The sequence below is a fragment of the Sinohyriopsis cumingii genome, chromosome 15 (assembly GCF_028554795.1).
Source record: "Sinohyriopsis cumingii isolate HCF-2022 chromosome 15, ASM2855479v2, whole genome shotgun sequence".
In the NCBI taxonomy this organism is placed as follows: Eukaryota; Metazoa; Mollusca; class Bivalvia; order Unionida; family Unionidae; genus Sinohyriopsis; species Sinohyriopsis cumingii.
In genome coordinates, this window is record NC_142975.1 from 102341697 (window position 1) to 102359913 (window position 18217).

The following is an 18217-nucleotide window of genomic DNA, read 5'->3' on the forward strand; positions in this document are numbered from 1 at the left end:
GAGCCGTTGGTACCGCGGCGGGAATGGCACTGAAAAAGGCAACCGGGAAAGGCTATAAAAAAAAACGACCCGTAGCCGGAAAGGGTCTAAGACTACCGGGAACCCCGTATTCATGGTACTCGGGAAAGGGTCTAAGACTACCGGGAACCGTTTAATGACTCCTATGTCTAATTTTGATTTAATAGACGCCGCCGACTCGTTAGCGATAAAAAACTTCAGAGGTGTTTTTATGAGGGATCAATTACCGGCGGCACCAAGGAATATTGAAACCGGCATAATTAACCTCGATGGGTCCTCCGGAGCGGGAACTCATTGGGTTGCATACGCGATTGATCCGCGTGCGATCGTCTATTTTGATTCATACCGGTTAGCTCCGCCGATCGAGTTTATGCGGTATATCCGGGCGTGTTCAGCCCGGGTTTTTTATTCCACGCTGCCAACACAGCAGTTAAGCGACCCGCCGATATGCGGCCGTGAGGTATTGAACGTACTCGCGGCGATTTCATCATCGCGGAAACCACCTCATGTGGTTGTAAACGAATACACTAGTGGGGTCGTAGAGGCCCGGCGGGTTAATTAGAAACGCTGTTTTTTTTTACAATAACGATGATTGATATTTGGGGACGACCGGTTTCGGCGCTGAAAAAATCCACGGAAACGCCCGCCACCGATGACATAAAAAAACTAATCGAGGATGAAATCGCTGATACGTTGAATTTAACCAGTGTTGACCCAGGTGAAATAGTTGTATTTCAGTTGTAAATTGAAATCCAGTAATGTGTCGCTGGATGACGTTTTAATACGACAGCGTGATGCCGCCGAAGACACTATCGCGCTGTATACCAGCGACGGACGACTCAAACCGGGTGAACATATATCGGCGGTAACATTAGTCAAAGACGGTTTTATAAGGTTGGATAAATCGGTGACCGAACTTGACGCGCAGGTGAAAAAATCTGCCACCGAGGTGAAAAAATCTATCACCGATATACAACTCACTACCGCTAGTTTTTTCGGGACCCCGACGGTAACCGAACCGAATCTTGCAACAATAAGGAATACTATTTTGGATTTTGCAACGCTGTCGGGCCAATTTACCTCGTTACGGAAAAATGTTAACAGGATCGATGACAACTTTGATAAATTCTTTGGTAAAAAAATACCAAGCTGGATGAGATTACAACAACTATAAATGATATCACTGCGTATGGACAGGAAATAAAAACGATCAAAACTGATGTTGCAACGAACAGAAATGGTGTAGACGTGCATGAACGGGAAATAGAAATAATCGGCGCTAATGTTGCAACGATCATAAATAATGTAGACTCGCATGGACGGAAAATAGAAACAATTAAAACTGATGTTACAACGATCATAAATAATGTAGACTCGCATACACAGGAAATAGGAACAATCAAAACTGATATTGAAGCGAACAAAAAGGGTGTAGACGCGTATACACAGGAAATAGGAACAATCAAAACTGATATTGAAGCGAACAAAAAAAATATAGACGCGTATTGGCGGGGAATAGGAATAATCAAAACTGATGTTGCAGCGAACAAAAAGGTATAGACGTGCATACATATGAAATAGGAACAATCAAACTTGATGTTGCAGCGAACAAAAAAAGTATGACCGAGAATACACGGGAAATAGAAACAATCAAACTTGATGTTGCAGCGAACAAGAATAATATGGACGCGAATTTGCTGAGAATAGAAATAATTAGAACTGATGTTGAAGCGATTAAAGACGGACTACCGAGAGTAGCAGAGCAATTCGAAAAAATAAAAACCCCTCATGAGAACATCATCAACACAGCATACACAATTCGGCATGGATCATTCGATTGGACTCCTACACAGAATACAGTAAATATTACCGCAACTGTTAAGGGCATTTATCGATTGACACTGGTTTCAATGATGCAGTTTAATATATTATCGTCGAGTTCATCCGGGTTTAACAATACAATATCAACAATTATAGACAGGAACGCAACTGAACAGTTTACAATTTATGCCGTTGATGGAAATTTAGCCGGGGCAAACATCACATGGTATGTGGAATTTGTAGCGAATCTAATTAATTAAAAACACTAGCTCTTTTAAAATAAAAATGATCACCAGGGTAATTGAATCAGAGGTATCACCGACGTCACATCAATATCGATTCGATACCGCAAAAGAATTCTCCGCGAATTTGAAAACGCTTTCCGAACAATACCGCGCAAAAATAAAAAAATACCGCCGAAAAATAACCGCCATCGACGCGGTCGTGTACTCGGTGTCGGGTATAGTAGCCGGTACCGGTGTTATTTTATCCACGGTGACCACGATAGCCCCGATCGCTGTTCCAATCGCTATCTCCGCGATGACAACAATTGCTGGAGTCGCCAACGCAATCACTAGGAAGATATCATCGTGTTTTCAGAAAAAACTCGACGAGTATACAGTAAAACATCAAATAGTATCCGACGCGTACTCGAAATTATCCGGGTTGATCTCGTTGTCGATTGATAATTTGTTCATATCCGATGTTGAATTCTCCACGATGGTCCAGTTGTATAGCTCCGCGATGTCAAAAATCGAGGATTTTCAACTGGAAGCCGGAACCACTTCAATGGCTTAAAACAAGCAGGTTGTTAATATTCGGTGTCAAAATTAAACACTAAAAACAACGAATAATAATAATGTCGCTGAACCCCGAAGGGTTTCAATTACTTCAGCGGATCGCGGAGAATACCACTCCGGTACAAACAAATATGATATCGATAACGTCAACAAAACCCGAATTCAGTGTGAACTTTCCATCACCGGTTCCAGTGAAGGAAATAGCGCTGGCAAAATTGCGAATATATCACAGTTGGCCTAATATCCGAGCGGACGCATTTAACGGACAACAACCTAATAACTCGCTGGTTTTTGCATGGACAAATAAACCCGATGGAACCCCAGACTGGAAGGAGGTTACAATACCAACTGGGTCATACCAAATAGAGCAAATCAATAAAGAATTTCAACGCAGGATAAAATCGATCACAGGAAAAGAATCAAAAATCGATATTACGGTTCATGAACCGACGTTATCGTCGACGATTGAAATAAGCACACCGGGGTATATGGTTGATATTTATAACAGTTCAATAAGAACCATACTAGGATGGCCTAAGAATCCACCTCATGAAATCCCCGCGGACTTGCACACGAATAAGCAATCGTATCATGAGATTACCCCCCGGTATCGAACTGATTGGTCTATTATAAAAGGCGCGTTATTACCCAGCAAGTTTATATTTCGAGACAGGAATACCATGCAATGGGAGTTTCCGTATAAGAAAACTCCTAAATTGTTCGCGTCGACCACAGTTGGTTTAAATGATATCGCTGGTGATTTTATCGAGATTAATCGTATTTACCAATCACAACTAGAACAGCTACGGGAAACAAAAGCACAAAAACACGTTGAGGTGTTAAATCAACTTATATCAGACATGGAATATATCAATGAACGAATCGTTAAAACAATATCCGATAGCAGCGATGATAATAAACAAAAATTCCTAACCGAGTATAATATCGCAGAAGCCGATTTACCCGATTTCAAGTTTCCAGGATACAACGCGCCAGAACTAAGAAAGTCTCTTAATGATTTTCTCAGTCCATCAACTATCCTCAGACACGATAACGGAGATGATGGTAGGCATATTGCCCCGTACAACGTAAATATCGCATCGGTGATAGCGATCAATCTAGTGTGTGATGCTATCGAAGGGAGTTACCAGGTGGATACAAAGCAATCAAATCAAGCTCAACAGGGGTATATCCTTTATTCATTTTCACCAACAGCCCCTCCGGGATTTTTAATCGTTGAGAGTCCGATTAATCCGGTCTATATGCGATGCCATAATCGGTTTTTAACGAGAATTAATTTTAGACTTACCGATCAGTCAAATAACCTAATTGATCTACAAGAGGAGGAGTTAGTGATCACTCTGTTTGTAAGATCATAGCAGCAGGGGGGGGCGATGACATCGACGCGGTCGTCGATGTGTTTACCGGACGCTGACGACGCTGGGGATCGGCGCGCAGAAGGTATTAATTAAACCAAATGACGATTGGACGATCCCCGACGACGACGTCGTCTTTTTTTTTACCGGGCGCTGACGACACCGGATCCGCTGAGTGCAGAAAGTAACAATTAAGCCAAATGACGTTTGGACAAAATGTCGGATTCGCCCCCCCTGCTGCTGGTCAAGGTTGGATCGTAGCAACTGATTATGGTAAGGTGTTCCCTTCCAGACAGGAGCGGGAGTTTAATGGCCCTGAATATGTTGTTTACTTCTTTGGAAGGTCCATCCAGTTTGCCAATCAATGCTGTCTTCACTGGAAAGCCGACACCAGCCTCGCGACGCTCTTCATTTCCTCGGCCGCTCCCAAGGAAAGCGTATCCAGAGCCCAAATTCATAAAGTTGACATTCTCCTGTAAGCGGGATCTCGCTCAAGGTAGCAATCTCCACGTTGTATCTGGGGAGTTCCTTTCCTATTAGGACTGTTCTCCTCTGTTTTTTTTTCCTTGTCGTCTCTGTCCAGTGAGGTGCAAACATTATGTACGTCATTTCCTTATTTGTATTTCGACCGCTAGAGTAGGATCCCCGCCAGCCGAGGTAAGCTGGCTAGGGAGGATTAGAGAAGGCAATGTTTAGGCCACCTTTTCTAGCCCTGCCTCATGCTAAGGCGGTGAGCAGTGCAATCATACAGATAGCTGGTCAGTCGCTCAGGGGGCTGCCAATTCCACTGGTTCTCAATGTCAGTGGTGTAAGACCGTAAAGGTCTGAGCCGCCTGCATAAAGGTTTGCCGCTACGGCTGACAGTGTACCCACACCTGCAGCTTCGTCGCTTGGTGCAGGTACAACATACCCGAGGAACAGACTTAATATTTACCAGTGTTTGATAAGACAAATGCATGCACAACACCATTTATCTCACATCGGCTCTCAAGCTGTATAAATGACGGCATTGAACAGCTGATAAACAGGGTTTCCGAGAGAGAGAGAGAGAGAGAGAGAGAGAGAGAGAGAGAGAGACAGAGAGAGAGAGAGAGAGAGAGAGAGAGAGAGAGAGAGAGGACAGGGAGAGAGAGAGAGAGAGAGTACACAAACTTGAAACGAGTGATAAACGTTAATGCATTCTTGTAAATATTTTCGTATTTATATTTATTGAAACAACACAAATGTAAATATTTTAGGTGAAAAACATAAAGTTTCTCACATTGTTTTTATATTATGTTTGCTTAATTGACTGTGAATAACTCATTCAGGTTGTCAAATCCATGTATAGTGCATGTTCTTCAACGGTATTATTACTAGACGATTTCTCTCCTGACCAGTAATATGTTTTATCTAGAACTATACATATTTGATAAAATTGAAAAACCAAATCAATCACCACATCGCCATTTCAACCTGCAAATGAGAATTCCGTATTGAAAATTCTGAACTATCCGGAACGAAACGATTACAAAAAAGCAAACACGCTCAACTGAGTGATATGGATGGAGTATCCTCACCCCCCAAAAATTACATAAGCTTAAGTGGAGGATATTAGTAGATATTGTGGTCGGACAGTATCCCTGGGCTATAACATGCCAGCTAAGGATATTGTATTAGTACTGTTTTAGACTGGCACTAAGCATTAACATTCCATGCCCAAATATCGTTGTATTTTATATCTTAAGCTCACTGAATAAACACGTCATACATATTTAGGTAGCGATCAATCAGAGTTTAGTCTTTGAAAGTGCTCCCGAAGGTGATCGATATTGGATAATTTAAAAAAGGTTTGCGGCAACGGCTGTTAGTGTACCTACACCTGCTGCTTTGTCGCTTGGTGCAGGTACAACATACCTGCGGCACAGACTTAATATTTACCAGTGTTTGATAAGACAAATGCTTACACAACACAAATTCTCTCACGTCGGCTCTCAAGCGGTATAACTGGCGGCATTGAACAGCTGATAAACACAGTTTCCAAGAAAGAGAGAGAGATAGAGAGAGAGTGCAAAAATCCTTGTATTTTATATCTTAAGCTCACTGAATAAATACTTTCTAAATATTTATTATGTGTTTAATCAGAGTTTAACTTTGAAAGTGCTCTCCAAGGTGACCGACATTGGATAAATCGAAACAAATACCTTCAGCTGTTCAGGTAGATATTTTATTTTATTTAAATTTAGGATTTGTAATAACGGCTATGGGCTTGAAAATATACTTTTAATTGTTCTCGTTTTGTGTTTGATATGATTTGATTGTTTGTGGAATTTTTGAGTCTTTCTATTTTCTTAACATATCAATATAATGTAATCTTGTTTACTAGGAATTCGATAATTTCCCGATAATTCAGTTTGACCTGAATTTTCCTTAGACCCCTAATAACAGAAACACTTGTTTATATTTTTGTATTAGTTCCTGGCCTTGATTTAGGGTTAAGTAAATAACTTTTTTCTAGGAGCAAAATGATTGCTTCTTATCAAGGACACACATATGCTATGTGACCTTTACATATAAATATGATCACGTGATCCTTTATTTCGCAATATATTTCGCAATTAGGTATTTCCGAAATTGCGAAATACTTTAGTATTAATAGTGATGTTTAGAGAGAGAGAGAGAGAGAGAGAGAGAGAGAGAGAGAGACAGAGACAGAGAGACAGAGAAAACATAATCCGGGCTTTTAAACACTTGATGTCACATTGTTTTCTTCTGTTGAAATCAGCATTGAAGTTTTGAATTTTCAAGTTATGGATTAATTTTTTTCAGATTATTCTGACTCTAGAAAATTAATTCGTTTCTCTGGAAATATTATTGTATTCATACAAAACTACTGAACAAGGAATTTTCATGAAAATTTCCTTTGCATTTCCGAGACAAGAGGATAAATTATTGTGTTTGTAAAAGGAACTGTAGACGTCAACACAGTACAGGCATCATCATTCGTCATCGCCTTTCGTCTTGTATTCTTCATCGGGACTATAATTTGGAATCATTGGAACATTACAATATTGGGACCTCAAAAATTGTATTCGTGGATTATTCTTGTATTACTTTTGGATTTGATTCTGGAAATCGTAAGTCTGTTCTGTTTTGAAGTAAAATAAATTAAATCTTATTACACTTAAACAGAACGGTACTAATAGCTGCCTCGCTAGGCGCTTAGTATAAACAGGTTAGTGTTAGGACTGATTAACATGATGACAGTATAATGATACAGGTCTGTGGCATGATCTCCCACTGTTAGACCTCGCCATAAACTGCAAGACTGTATATATTACAGTTTACAATATAAATTATGTCTTTATTTTTCAGACATGTAGACATATACATCTACATAATCGACATATATATTTATAGGTATTGGTTTGCGTTTGGGATAGGATAAGCAGATGAACAATATATAGATAGATTGAAGATGCAAGGACAGAAGGGTCGACATTGTTCCTTTTGATCTAACTATCATTATCATATTAACTATTTATACTTAACTATTGTAGCTTTTATTCCTCTATTTCAGGCTCCTTTGCATAGATAAATATTTTAATCCAATACGATTTCATATGTAACCATTTCCATATTATTTTTTATTATACAATTTCAGTCTCAAGAACATATTTAAATATTTTCATTCGATACTCTTTGACATAATGCCATGAGAGGTACACACTTAGATTAGGAAAAGCCTGAAGCTATTTTCACTGTCTGTAACTAAATTCTCACGGCGTTACTCAATATGATTTTAATAGATTTCACAAATGGTTTGGGTAAAAAAAAACTTAATACGTGGCTGGAACAAGTTAGCCCTAAATTACATAATTAAGTCCCACGAGACGAATATATAAGTTCATTCTAATAGTCAATTCAACCAGTACTTGCATAGATGCCATCCCGTCTTGAGTTGACAATGAAGAGCAATATATTTATTTTTGGTTTCTGTTTCTCATCATATTTTCCAAAGGGTACGTATATATATATATATATATATATATATATATATATATATATATATATATATATATGTACCTATATATATCTGTGTCTATCCGCCTGTGTATCTGTCTGTCTGTCTTTATCTGTATGTTTGTCTCTATATATACAAAATGTATTGGGTCTTATTTGCCTCTCTTTTAAATATACTTTTAGAAACTCGCCTATTTCAGAGTTGCAATTAACATTGAAATGAATACAAGTTAAGACAAAAGCTGTTATGTGCAGTGATTTGCCAGAGATTGTTAAAATTGCGGTTTAGCGTTATATGTACTAATTTCAATGTAATCGTAAAACTGAATTAGAAAAAGCGACATAATTGTATACAGCCCAATATCCTGAGAAAACACATGAAACCATATTTTAATCTAAAATAACTATCTGGAACGAAATCAAATATCGTAATTGTTTAGAATTTACAGAATTTGACGACGTCTTCAAATTGAATCTTCTTTTTCACAATTCCTAATGCAGTAAAATGTTTCTTGTTGATTGGAAATTTAATTATATACATAAATAAATAAACACACACACACACACACACACGTACACACACACACAGACACACGCATATATATATATATATATATATATATATATATATATATATATATATATATATATATATATATATATATATATATATATATATATACACACATAGTTTTCATTTTCTACACCATGCTAGGTTAAAACATGAAAAGAGCTTACACGATGATTTTATTGACCACACCATCCTTGTCACGTGCCATTATGTACTTAGAGGCGTATGCTTCCTACTAATGATTTCGGAGTGAATGACAATACACTGTTATTGCACTTTTGTGTGCATAATTACATAAACAGCAATATTGTTATTAGAAGTTAGTTTTTGTTAGCAGCATCACCATATAGAAATATTAAGCCATGGAAGCGAATAAAGAAAATGAGTGATAATCCATGCTAAAGTTGTTTAAAAAATAATATTATTTGCCGACATGCCATAAAATCGTATAAGGCTTGTCCCATATATATAAAATCTATGTTGGGGTTTTGACCGAGACAAGGAAATCCCAGTCATATTAAGCCTCGTGGGGAGACGAAGAATATAACCCCGCGACTGGGATTTCCTTTTCTCGGTCCACACCCCAACGCAGATTATTTTTATCACCGAATATTTTCCTTTAAAGTAAAATTAATACTTCACTAGTGCTCAAGTACAATGTTTATATGCGGCGCATGAATATAAATATGCTATTGAGGGCTGTGGTGTGACCATTGCATTCGAAGTACACAGTTTATACGCGTGTGCAAAGAAAAAAATACAGCATAAAACGTCGCATAATAATGAGGTACTGTCACATCTATGAATGTTATATGAAACTGACAATAAATAATCAATATTTATCACGAGAAACTGTTTTATTTTCATCAGTTCCAATTTTGAAAAGTTATATTGTAAATAATAAAACAATATCGGCTACTTAGCTCTACTGTAGTTATACTTAGTAAATGCTGTAACGAAGAGTAAGTCTTGCTTTAGATTATCCATGGGTGATTAGAGATCTGTGTCACTATCGTATATAACTCTCCTTTTCTTTGGAGCAGGTTAAACTGTTTGTGACATACTTGTGTTGTCCTTAATATTGATTGTAAAATTAACCCCGTGTATAATAGACCATCCAAAAAACGGACTCGAGAGGACAACCATGTGTTAAACTTTCAAGTTCATCGATTCTTTGAACATTTTTTCTGTCTTGGAAATATGGCAAGTGCTACAGTCAAATTTGCTTATGGATTAATGTATTGACGGAAAACTGATGTATTCTGGTTGGTAAGTGCATTATTAGTCATTATATATTGTAGGTATATTTTTGATTCAAGCGTTGCACAATGGAGATTCTTAACAAAATTAGAATATTACGGATGTTTTATATAACACTTTTTCTGGGTGTTACTAAGTTTTATGTAGTTGTTAATAGAGTTGGTAGTCTATTATGTGTAAAGTATATGTGCTTGGGCCAGTCTTTTCTGCTACTGTTCATTTCACACAGCATTTAGAATTTTATCCTATCCGTAGCACGGTCATTTTTCAGGTCAGCTTCATTAAATGTAGCTAACAGTATATAATTTGTTTCACACGAAGTATGTAAAAATAGTTAGGTAGCTTTAGGTACATTTAATGACGCAGATCTGAAAATGTACTGAGCTAGGCCATCATATGACGTTAAATTGTTCATGCTGTGTATAACGAGCTAGCATAATACCAAAAAGCTCGACATCGAATGCGTTTGTGTCTTTGTCTCTCTCGAACTATTTTTGCATGGTGTGTTCTCAAAGATGTATTTACCTCAAGTTACTATATTTTATTATATATTTGTTGTTGTTGTTGTTGCTTGATTTTAGTACAGCTGCGTCAGGCACAGCAGAAGACAACAAGGCTTGTTATTCCTGGTCTTTGAATCAATTCCTCTGTCAAACTCTTACAATCTTGTTATAGCTTTCTTGCTAGTAATCACGTAATACCCAAACAGAGGTGGACGGAACATTTTACTCTTTAGTTTAGCCCTTGTTTTAATTCAGCATGCCGTTTCGACACATAACTGCATCGTTTTATAAGCATTTGGGCGTTAAGCTGTTTCTTTCTTCAAATGATACGACTCATCGGAATGCTTATAGAAATTAGTACGATAGTCTTAAGTACATCTTAGTGTCTTTTGTAGAGAGTTCTAGATATTCTCTTTCATATTTGCTATGAAGGTTTATTTTATTTCTCTCCTCAAAACATGATAGTATTCATTATTTCTACGTAAAGGTGCTTATAAAGTATGTATTTACAAAAGAGCGTAAAATGTCGTTTCCATAGCAAAACACCAAATAATATATCAAGGTAATAAACATATATTGAATGATTACAAACAAATTAATATATGATCTCAATTGTGCAAAATGTGATTAGTTAAAATATTTAGTTACGTATATCTTTCTTATCGGTCCTTATAGACGGATGTTTGTTCGTTCATTTTAAACCCTTATCTTATCTACATTTTGCCGGCAGCCACATACTCGGAAACAGTCTGGCTGAAAGATGAAACCGCACGACTTCGTACAGACAAGCGAACACTCAGTGACCCTGACCTACCTGAACAGTTGTCCTTTCTCCTAAAACGCAAGTCACATACTCTGACCTTAAACTTCAAGAGGAATTATGGCATTGATCCTAATGCTGACATATATACTGTGAGAAAATTAGATGACGGCCGATCCGTTCTGGAAAAGGCGGATAATCTGGAAAAGGAGGTAAGCTTTCATCGGATTTTTTTATTTATGAGCACAAACCATGTCAATCCCATCCTGTGTGGCTGGTCAGAAATTCGGATGAGAAATTTATCAGTACCTAAAGGCTTTATATTTGCAGAAATGTGGATATGAATTTATTTATTTGGAAATTTAACTCACATACAGTTGTCGATACCAAAAGGATTTGTCTGTTGGATTTATTGATTATGTTTATGTAATTTAATTAGATACTTTAATCAATTTTTTTTTACATTTAAATTAAATTAAATTTTATTTTAATAATTTTCTTTAGGTTGAGTGTCGGGAGTTTAGTTGTTTGATTACTTTAACATGAGATTCAAGATTTGTATGCAGTTTACTTAAGAGCTTGTTACGCAATTTGATAATGATCGTATATGAGTTTCCTTTTGTACAACGTTGTGGATTGACCAGTTTTTTATTCGTAGGGTTTTCAAGTCAAGTAATCGCCTTCCTTCAAATATTTGCCTATTGGGTATGTTTCCATGCCTTTCCTCCCGATTTAGTTTGTAATCATAATGACCCCAAGTTATAAAAAATCCACGAGTTTGTATCGTATTAGGTGTTTGTTTTAGTGTCATACTTTATTTCTTAATGCATATAGATTATATCAGCTTTGTTTTTTTTCTTCTGTTTTCTTGGTTTTGGTTAGGGTTATATATATCTATATATTTATCTATCTATCTATCTATCTATCTATCTATCTATCTATCTATCTGTGTGTGTATATATATATATATATATATATATATATATATATATATATATATATATATGTGTGTGTGTGTGTGTGTGTGTGTGTGTGTTTGTTTGTGTGTGTGTATTCCATACATTTGTTTGTCAGTTTCTTAAGCTCTATTGCGGCATTTTGTTACATCGACGGAATGTATCGGTTCCTTAGATTCTTGTATATGATCTAAGTTCATTATGTTATGTCATGGTTCTTCCTCGAGATATATCTTTCGTGTTTCTTTGGCAGGTAGATTCCTTATATCAGTATTCGTGTCATCACTCGTAGACACCATTAATGTTTAACTTTCTGAAGTAAAAAAGTCCTTCTTCCTTCTCATTTCCATTTCTTGTTCATTTACTATATATCTCGTGTGCGTTTGTTCTGAACTGTGTGGCATACTTAGTGGGGGACATCGCTTGGGTTAGCTTCATCAATAGAGTAACCGCAGTAGTTATGATATTTTTGCTGCTCGTTCAACGCCTCGACAAGTAGCTTCCGTGCAAAGGTCTGTCGCTGCAGAATGGATGAGACTCTGAGAATTTGAGCGATTCTGTGTGCGATCGTCTCAAGGTCCACTGTCAATGGTGAAGTATTTCATTGATACCTTTATGGAATCTTTGAAATGTTATTGTGACCATCTTGGGATCACTATTTCAGCTCTTATGTGATCTTCATTGGTCGACGCTCTTCTGACATACAGACGACGTGGAATGACCATGTTATGAGTGATTTTCGTAAACTGTGGATGTTTGGATGCCTGCAATGTCTGGTCGTATGAGAATCTCAATGCCTATGCCCTTGCATTGCACCCTTATCCTCATCAGTTTCCTCATACAGATCATTCCATGTTATTGTTACACTGCATCATAATCAGCAGACGTATATATAGGCCTCTGGTATCTGGATCATACCCACTGTGAATTGTACGTGGTTGTGTAAACTGCAATGTTTAATTAGAGTTAATTTTCCTTTTGGTTTTTCCTAAATGTTTTAGTTATATTTAAATCATCGGACATCAACGGTGAATATATTATCACCCATTGCAGCTATTTCTCTTTGTCCACATTAATACTCATCATCGCATCAGTGAAATAGTTTGATTTAATTTTATCACAGACATTTGCATTAACCGCCATTAATATATGTGTTCTGTAATGAACTAATATATCTGTTTCGAATCGGAATGACAAACTATACGTCAGTGTCAAGGAGACTTTTGCTTGAATATATATTGCATAACGCTTAGCAAGTGAAGTCTCATAAAAAGCAGTGTTTTTTATTATCCTTCCTGATATAATTGTTATTCTTTGGTGCGCTTGATAATTATTCAAGAAACATAACTGGAAAAGACTTATCGATGATAAAGTTTTAAGTTGTCTAGCTAACAAGTCATTATGTTGGACATTGCATTTGAATACCACGTTCTTCATTCCTAATATTTTCTCGTTTAGCTGCGCTAATTTTGTTTTGTATTATTATTCCTTCTGGTTGTGCGAACAAAACTTTCATACGACTCGCATTCAATAATGTTTTCATTATATACCTTCTTCTCTATACAATCTCTTACTTTCATGAATATAGTTATCTTTCAAATTCTTATAGTAATATTCGGCTTATGATTAAATCACTTATGTATCTATGCTCCTAGCGGCTCTTACAAATACCCACTAAATAATCAGCCAATAAGGAATTAATGTCAAATTGCACTAGCTACCCGGTTACATACCTACTGACTTACTTATCGAAATGAGCCATTTAAGTACAAAACGTACAGACATGTCAAAATAACTATTTCCACAACTATCTACATGTTTAAATGCCTACCTACTTCTATACATAAATTTTAATCTAAACATAAGCCCATTTATTTGAATAGGATGTGGCTTACTACCAAGACAGGGAAAATGGGGCATTCGTGACTGCCAAATGCGTCAAAAGGTCAAATGGGCAGTGTGACATAGTCATCGTAAGTATATTAATATAATATAAAAATATGGTAAAACAGTGACATTCAAGTTCTTCGTAAATGTTCTATTATATTCAGATGCCCTGAATACGAGATATACCATTTTGCCGTCATTTTTCTATGGTATAATTAACAGTGGAATAGTGGAGCCTAGGCAATGCATTAAGATTATATGTAAATCAATATACGTGCAAAGGTTTCTATATTGATATGTGATTATGACACTTGTTATAGCTGAATTCTAAGCCTGACATAAAATGTCTTTTACACACAGTCCGAGATAGAAACTGCGTTTTCATCTTGTACAGTCTGTGAGTTCGAATAAATCAATAGCTATCTTCGTAACGTATGTCTGTGACGTTTGTAACCCATATGACTAGCTTGACTCATCATTTATCTTTTTTTGTCCAAATGATGTCTGAGGTGCAGTAGAATCACATGAATATATTGCCGCATAACATTTGAAATTATTTACAATAGCAATTTCACTTTTCTTTATTCTCCAAACATCCACAGTTTCTGAATAGACTAAAATAATCGGTATTTAACTTAAGAAACTATATATTAATCTGACAAAAGGTCTTCCAATTATTATTCTGTATTTATAAAGAAGCAATTATATTGATTGGCACAATTTACATACTCACTCACACACACACACGTGTTAATACCTATATATATATATATATATATATATATATATATATATATATATATATATATATATATATATATATATATGGTACAATAACGGTGGATCTAGGTCATTTTTATGAAGGTCTGATACTAATGCATTTATAAACACACTAATACAGATTATCGAGACATCAACATTGTTTGGTCACGAAACTGCCATTGATTGTTCATGATTAATGTAGTAAAATGCTTTGAAAAGTCCCAAAACAGATAATACAAGCATCATTATTTTTTCCTGAGATGTTTATGAATCATTATATGAAGCAAATTCTTTATCTATTGCTGTGCACAGTTTGCGAAAATCTTACTGAGACCATTGTCATCTCAATCTCTACGTGTGGGTATGTTATAAAACCTGTAAGTGTCATTCAGTGTGTAGTTGGTTGTTTTCCTTCACCATCTATCCAGGCCGCTATGTATAGCCAATCATGCACTGCAGTAACTGCATTAGACCCCAAAAGTTATACCATATGTAGAGTCAGGTCGTTGGGAAAACATACCAAGACAATATATAAAATGCACTGCGCGAAATCGAGATAACATTATTGATTTGTGTATTTTGATGTCCATATAAGCTACACCTGATACATATCCATAATCATATTATACTTGTCACTTATGAATGGAGTTTGTGAGAAATCTTCGTCAATTTATCGTCAAGAATGATTGTCCTCCAAGTATGAGCTAACAAGGCTAGCAACGTATTTTCAAAAAGACTTTAGACAACTATTGTAAACGTGATATATTTTCTTTATTAACAGACATCAACCTTTATTCAGCTCCTTACAATGGACGTATCTTCAGCAGATTGTGGGAAGTGTATATATTAATTTGTCCTACAGCTAATTGTGTTATAGACTTGACAATTTCTAAAATCCTTTGGTCCGTTACGATATAGTTCTGCTACTTAACTGACATTTATGCTAATTAGTTTTTCATATACATTTATATTTTATATAAACCTAATACATTCGATTTTGTTTTGAATCCTTAACGTATTTGAAATATCATTACAATTCTTAGAACATTACCTTAATAACTATTATATTTATTTCTGATCTAGTGGTGTAATGAGACAGACACATAATTATTTTTCAACTTGATTCCTGTTTCCATAAGGAAAACTATGTGAAAATAAATAGTGCAATTTTAGTACATCACCTATCAAATCCATCCTTTGTGTGACCCACACAAAGGACGTGCTGAATTTATTCTATTTCTGGATTCATGACTTTTCTACAAAAGCGTTATCAAGCACAGTATTCAAACTATTACCGAAACAACTGTCACTACCATTGATGTTTTCAATGACAAGATAAATGAATATGGAAATAAACAGAGATCATGGAAACACAATATAAATATTACCCCTATATATATAGTTCCTGCATTTGGGACGCATTATAATTATATGATCAATAGGGAGACAATCAATACTATTTAAACATTGAACAAAGCTTGCTTATTTTCGTCTTTATATACCCTGGAATTAAATCCTTTATTCATTATCAATACGTTCTTGCAATTAGTATAGCAGTATAAGAATATATACTACTCTATTTAAGTACTGTTGTGCCCGTTTTATCACATTCAGCTTAAATATACTTTTGTCATTCCACAAACACGGATCAACATGTTGTTATCTCAATATTACAAGTGAACAACCTCATTTACCTTGTAAATAACCGATTTAATGATTTTGGCTTGATTCATTGGACAAATTTGAGATATACAACACTTATTCTCACATTTGGGAGACATTATAAAATATGAACATTAGGGAAACAATATTTGTATAATCAATAATATTAAAAACTTTAAATGTTATTAACAAAGCATACTTATTCTAAGCTTGATATACCATGGAATAAACGCTAAAGCTACCAATAAATTGGACATATCTTGGAACAAAATTTACAGCTCAATTGTCTCCTAGATATTGTTTACATATGATATATCAGTCATTAGGGCTACGTCCTTCTTACTAGGTCTGCATTACTTACATAATTGTCTCCCATATGAGTATAAAATATGTCTTCAATTAATTTTAATTGCCAATTTGTTGTTTCTTTGAATTTTCATTATGAATTCTTTAACAAAAATACTATTATGCAACTACGTACTACACTACTTAAGGGTTTCGTCTTGACCTTTAACAGTTACATTTAACAAAGTCACTAATAGAAAATAACAAATATGTGCAAGAGAGGTTGCATTCTCAAGGCTATATTATTTGCTATTACAAGAGAATATTTTTATACCATGTAAACTAATTGTATATAATTGATCAGTAGTCTCACGATATCGTGGAATCAGCTGGTTTGTTTGATTTTGTAGTTTTAGGTTTCACACTTTTTTCAGCGCATGATAGGCTATACATGACAGCCAGTATAACTGATGGAGGAAGAACCTGGGGAAAACCCAGGATGAATCAGAAATCAGCGGGACGCTATTGACAAGCTTTCTCACATATCCACACTGGCCGAACCGAAGACTCGAACCCATGCAGACAGAGGTGAGTTGGCAGTGATCGGGAAAGTTGAGCACTTTATACCAATTGGTCACCACAGCTGGTTTCACAAATGACTACGCGTATTAGACATCATTTAATTAAATGTGTGCAAGTTAGGTCTCACACATGTAATTTTGATATGGTCAAGTTATTTTGTCCAGATGTATCTAAAACTCAGTTTTTACAACTGTTGGTGAAACCAGAACAATGCAAATGTAATGAATGGACATAGCAGGATACAAAGGTTTTTCCCAGCATGCAATGGTTTCAGTAGGTTGTTTGACATGACCATGATACTTTAGACTTGATACGTTAGTTGTTTTTATAAAAGCACGTGCAATTGGGTCCAAAGCATTGAATGTGTAAAAAACAAATAGCTGACAATAAAAAGACAATCAATCATGATCATGTTTGAAACGATTAGCAATAAGTAAGATCAAACACAATGCACACTACATAACACAGATTTGTCTGAATAATTAAAGAGGAGATGAAATATTGATAAATTGAACAAATAGTTGAACACACAAATGGGTTAAATGCTTAGTGAGTTAGTGGAAATAACAATGCATTTCTTAACATCCGTATTAGATAACTTTTCTTGGTCTATGTCATTTTATATTCAGACAGAATATAAACCAAAATAAGATGATGCACATGCTTGTGGACCCAATACTAATATCCAAGTGTATGGTTTCAATCATTCATTTTTAGTTTAACCATGCAACATCAATTTACTTAAACAGCAGGTTTATATTTACATCTGAAATAAACCATAAGTATATACTTATAATAAGCTCCAATTGTTAACATTATACTACAAGACATTGGTCACTCACAGGTAAATGATGCTGTAGTGACCAAAAACAATTCCCAAGAATCCAAAATAAAGACAGCTTCTTTAATAATGCTGAGTATTGAAAGTATTTATGGGAAGAAACAATACTAAGAGAATAGCAAGCATCACAT